Here is a 5,520-nt window from a genome sequence, read left to right as displayed (position 1 = left end):
TATTGGTATGAAGGAAATGAATGATGAAGAAAACACACTCAATAGAGAGAGCGATGAATGAATGAGTGAATGAATGAAGTAGTCGAGATATGAATGAGTACGTGGAATTTCTTGAATATGAAAATGGAAAATTTTCCAATGTGAATGAAGAAAATATGAATGTAAATTTGGAATGTGAAAAAAAACGTAAAAAATATGAAATCGTAAACATGAACATGAATGAAGGATATGAAGGTGAATGAAGAAAGAGTGCAAACGAGTGATTGATGGGGAAAAATTTTCAGGACCAAAATCGGGGTATGACAGGAACAACCTGATATCATGGTTTAGTAAGAAACAAAATTGTGTGTCCCTATCCACTGCTGAAGCTGAATACATAGCAGCTGGGAGTAGTTGTTCTTAACTGGTTTAGATGAAACAAATGTTGACTGAATACAATGTCACACAAGATGTCATGACATTGTACTATGACAACCTGAGTGCTATAAATATTTCCAAGAATCCTATTCAGCACAGCAGGACAAAGCACATTGATATTCGCCATCACTTTATTAGAGAACTAGTGGAAGAGAAAATCATAGCCTTGGAGCATGTTACTACTGAATTGCAATTAGCTGACATATTTACAAAGGCTTTGGATGATAATCAGTTTGAATGTTTAAGAGGGAAATTAGGGATTTGTATCCATGAGAATTTATAGCAATTAATTTGGAGTGGAAAAGGTAATAAAAATATTGTCTGCCCACTTAAAAGAAAGTGCCCCATTTATGGTAAATCATTACCTAGTATTGGAACTACCATCTATAGCATTACCTCACGCAACCTCAGCTCAACCATTTCCATCTTCATCAAACTGTATCGACCATCTCTGTTAGGGCAACAAAAATACTTTCACAAGCTCAACAAGACAATGTCCTTCATCTTCTGGTTCAAAACCTGCGCACAAAGCAAGAACACCATCCATGGATTTCTTCATGAGGACATTTTGGAAGTCATTACCCTATCAGTAATCCCAGGCGACGCTCCTGGTCCATCCTCCACTACTGGACATACTAAAGGTAACAGTTCTGATAATCCTACCTCTAAATATGGCATGCATCATACTGATCGTGTCATTACAAATTTGGTCACGAGGATCCTAAATGAAGGACACTCAGTCAAGGGAGTTTCGACTCCTCTTTCTAGAAGGGACCCCTCACCTGAGGTTGAACCTCAAAATGAGAAAAATGATGATTCATCTAGGTCAGAGAAAGATATTGCTTTAGAAGGACTGTGTTCTTTAGGGAAAACCATGCCTAGTAAGAAACCTGTAGATGCTTCTTAGAAGCATGACTATGATAAGAAGGTGATTGACTTGGAAGAAGAAAGCTCAGATTATGAAGATGACACCTTGCTTCATCACTTGAAGCCAAGTGTTACAAAGAGAATGAATACCAGGAAAGGCATGTCTGTGGTTGAGATGATGACAGCCAGAACTAGTAAGAAGGCTACTGTTGTAGGTCCTTCAAAGTCATGGAGTAAAGTGGAGGTCAAGAAGAGAAAGGTCAGAGAAAGTTTTGATTCAGAGGATGATGTTGAAGACGATGTCCCAGACATCTCTCCTGTCAAAAAGCAAACTGTTAGAAAATCTCCTACTAAGGTTGCTGCTGTGCATTTGGATAACATTTCCTTCCATCTGGAAGATGGTGCAGCCAAGTGGAAATTTGTAATACAGAGGAGAGTAGCTGTGGAAAGGGAACTAGGAAAGGATGTTGTGGAAGTTAAGGAGGTTATGGAGTTGATCAAGTCTGCTGGTTTAATGAAAACAGTTAGTAGATTACCCCAATGTTTTGAAGGTCTTTTGAAGAAGTTTGTGGTGAACATCCCTGAGGATATTGTTGACAAGAACAGCAAAGAGTTTTGCAAGGTGTTTGTTAGAGGAAGGTGTGTAAGGTTCTCTCCTACTGTGATCAATAAGTTCCTAGGAAGAGGAACAGATGGTGTTGTTGAATTGGAGGCCACAAACAATGAAGTCTGTAGGAAAATCATTGATGGTCAGGTCAAGGAATGGCCAAGAAAAAAGCATCTCTCTGCTGACAAATTAACTGTCAAATATGCTATCTTGCATAAGATAGGGTCAGCCAACTGGATACCAACAAACCACATCTCAACAATCTCTAATGCTCTTGGAAGGATAATATATGCTATTGGAACCAAGCTTAACTTTGATTATGGAAGGTTCATGTTTGAACAAATTGTCAAGCATACTTCCACAAATGCAGTGAAGCTGCCAATTGCTTTTCCCTCAATAATTTGTGGGATAATTCTAAGCCAGCAACTTGGTATTTTGAGCACCAGTGATATCCCTAGTAGAAGAAAACCTCCATTGTCAGTTCATTATAAGTTATTTGAAGGCAGTCATGTCAATGACATTGTCATGACATCTGCGATGAAGAAGCCAGCCTCTCAAGGTGGCCTGATTGCTGAACTGAAAAAGACCTGTAAGGAATTGGAGACTGGGATAAGGGTGGCTAAGGCTAGGAAAGAAGCTTTAGAGTTTCTAATTAATAGCTTGGAGCAAGGAGATATGAATAGTGTTGGTGAAGCCAAGGAAACAGATGCCCACACCTCAAGTGAGAGGTCTGATTCTCAAGATAAATCTAGTGGAAGTTTTGGGTCTGAAGCTGATGAAGATGCTACCTCCTCAGTCTGAATGGTGGTGAAGATGGTCCCCCCCTGTTATAATGATGTGTGTTCTGGATGCTTGGATGCTTTGATGCTTGTTGTTTGATGTTTATGTTTTTTTTGGCAGTCTTGTTTTGATGACATGCTGTATTTTTTGGGCTCTTTGTGAGTTCTTTGGATTTCTTTTTATCTCACTCATATAGCTATGTATAAATATGGTTCTGTAACACCTGACAATTTGTTTTAACATTTTATATGTTATAACATTCTATGTGACATTCTCTGTTGGACTAATTGACATTTATTTTGTCTAATTGGTCTCTTTGGTCTATTTTGACTAAAAAGGCGGAGAAGTTAATATGTGGAGAGCTGCAGAGCTGCAGCTAATATGCGATGACAGCTGATGATGTTGAACATAATAATATTCTGTGATGTTGAAGGAGATGTCTGATGTTGAACAAAATGATGTTATGTGTTGTACATGTGATGTTAAGGGCGATGTCAGATGGGGTGATGAATGTTACAGGTGTTGTTGAAGGCGATGTATGTGTTGAACATACTTAGGGGGAGAAGAAGCACACATGTGTTTAATGTGTGTTTGTTCCTAGTTGCTATTATAGCTAGTAATTTGTGTGGTTATTACTTCTGCTGCTGATATGTTTTTGTACTCTTGTGAACAAATGGACTGATATATGTTTTAGCCAAAATTTGCCAAAGGGGGAGTTTGTTGGTTCTTATTTTGGCAGCAATTTTGGTAAAACTTAGAGTGTTCATAAGTTGTCACATGTGTTGTCTTGACATAAGATATCATGTACTTGCTGGATGTTTAAAATGTGATTATGCCGGATTTTACTGAGATGTCAGACCCGATGTCATGACATCTGTATACAGAACATTCAGTCTGAATGTTATGTATTATGTGATTGCGTTTTTAATGACAATCTGTGTATGATTGATGAGATGATTGAACATGCTATCAATCAGTAATTACAACTAGATTGACTTATTTTACAAGGAGATATAATCAATTGTCATGAGAAGATATGAATGGAAAATAGTTTTAGGGTTTTATGATGTCCAAGCCCAGCCAAATGCTTCTATAAAAAGGACATGGATAACCTGGTTTGATACACAAGAAATAACGAATGAAATATTGAGAGAGAATAAGGGTTTAAGTCTTGTGTGGTCGTGTGAATTGTAAGCCATTCAATTCATCCATAGATGATTGAATTGGTCTGATTTTTGAGTTGTAATTTGTCACTCTAAGCTTTGAAGCATGAGTGTGTGTCTACCTGATTGAAGCTTTTAAGTAAGATCAAGTGTGTGTCTTTGAAGAGTGTCTTCTTTTCATTGTAACTCTTGTTTTATATCACTGCTGTGATTGAGGGGGAGTGAGTAGGATCTCATATCTAAGAGTTCTTAGGTAGAAGTCACACGGGTAGAGATTAGGTGAAAAGACTGTAACTTGAAGTTGTTTACTGAGACTCTTTGAACTGATTCTATTTAGTGGATTTCCTTCCTAGCTTGGTAGCCCCCAGACGTAGGTGAGTTTGCACCGAACTGGGTTAACAATTGCTTGTGTCTCTTGCATTACTATTCTTTATCTTTTATCATGTTTGTATTATTCAGATATTAGTGTCGTGACATTACCTTCGACATCTCATATCTGATACCAGAATTTCATTATGGATTTGGCTACTATCCATATTTTGCTGACTCAGAATCCTGTTCCTAATATTCTTGCTGATATTAATTACTCTATTCACGTAAGGACTCAGTAGAGGAAAGGAACCATCGTGTGATGTATGCCTTTGCTATATAGATGGTTTATTTTGCATCTACCTAGTAAAGGTCCTTTCATTGAGAACAAAGACAATTTGAAATGGTCTCAAAGGATCATGTCCTTGAATGTTGAAGATATATCCTGGTACTCTAGAAGCTACGATAATGTCAAACTCATCCTCAATTATGGTTACTTCCCTAATGTACCTCTTCTTGGTACAAAAGGTGTAATCAACTACAATTCGAGATTGGAACAACCTCAGTTGGGATACCCTATGGTGGATAAACCAGATTCAAAGAATGTGGAAGATTTTGTCTTGTATGAAGGGGTCGACAATCCAGAGTTACTCAAAAAGATTATCAAGGCTTGGGGAGAGAAGAACTGCATAGCTAGGGAAGCTTATACCTTATGGGTGAAAGATATGGTTAAAGAAATATTACTGCCATTTCCATCAGAGTTGTCTATGAGCATCAAGCCTCCCGAACTCACTGTTAATCCTATCTCTGAAGTTCATAAGCTGAAGGTAATTATCAAGGCATTAGAGAAAGAGAACGCAGATCTCATATCTAATCTTGGTAATATTTCATTGGATAAGGAGAACTTGAAACTCAATCTGAATCAGAAGAGGGATAGAGAACTTCAAGCGGACAATGAGGTTCAAGATGAGTTGTACAAGAGAAGAAATTTAGGTGAAACATTGAAGGAAACTTGTGCTAGTCTATCAGCTAAGAAGAAGCAGCTAGTAAAAACTCAATATCAAGCTTGCTAATTTGAGATTAACTTTAAGGAGAAAATCAAGAAACTTCAAGACCAATAGGAAGTTTGAAGAAAAGGCTGAAAGATGAACAAAATTGTGTCAAGCATCTAGAGGTTACTCTCCATCAGCGCTAGAGTGAACTGGACCAAAGGTTTGATGAGATTTATGGGTTGAAGGATCAAGCACACAAAGATCTGGAGAATACCAATCCGCTCAAGCAAGAGAATGATCCTTGGGAGAGGCACAATGGGCATCTTCAAAGGCTCCTAGACCAAAAGGAGATATTTCTGAGAGATCTTCTAGCTGAACTTGACAC

The sequence above is a fragment of the Lathyrus oleraceus genome, chromosome 2 (assembly GCF_024323335.1).
Source record: "Lathyrus oleraceus cultivar Zhongwan6 chromosome 2, CAAS_Psat_ZW6_1.0, whole genome shotgun sequence".
Taxonomy (NCBI): domain Eukaryota; kingdom Viridiplantae; phylum Streptophyta; class Magnoliopsida; order Fabales; family Fabaceae; genus Lathyrus; species Lathyrus oleraceus.
This window is presented reverse-complemented; position numbering follows the sequence as displayed.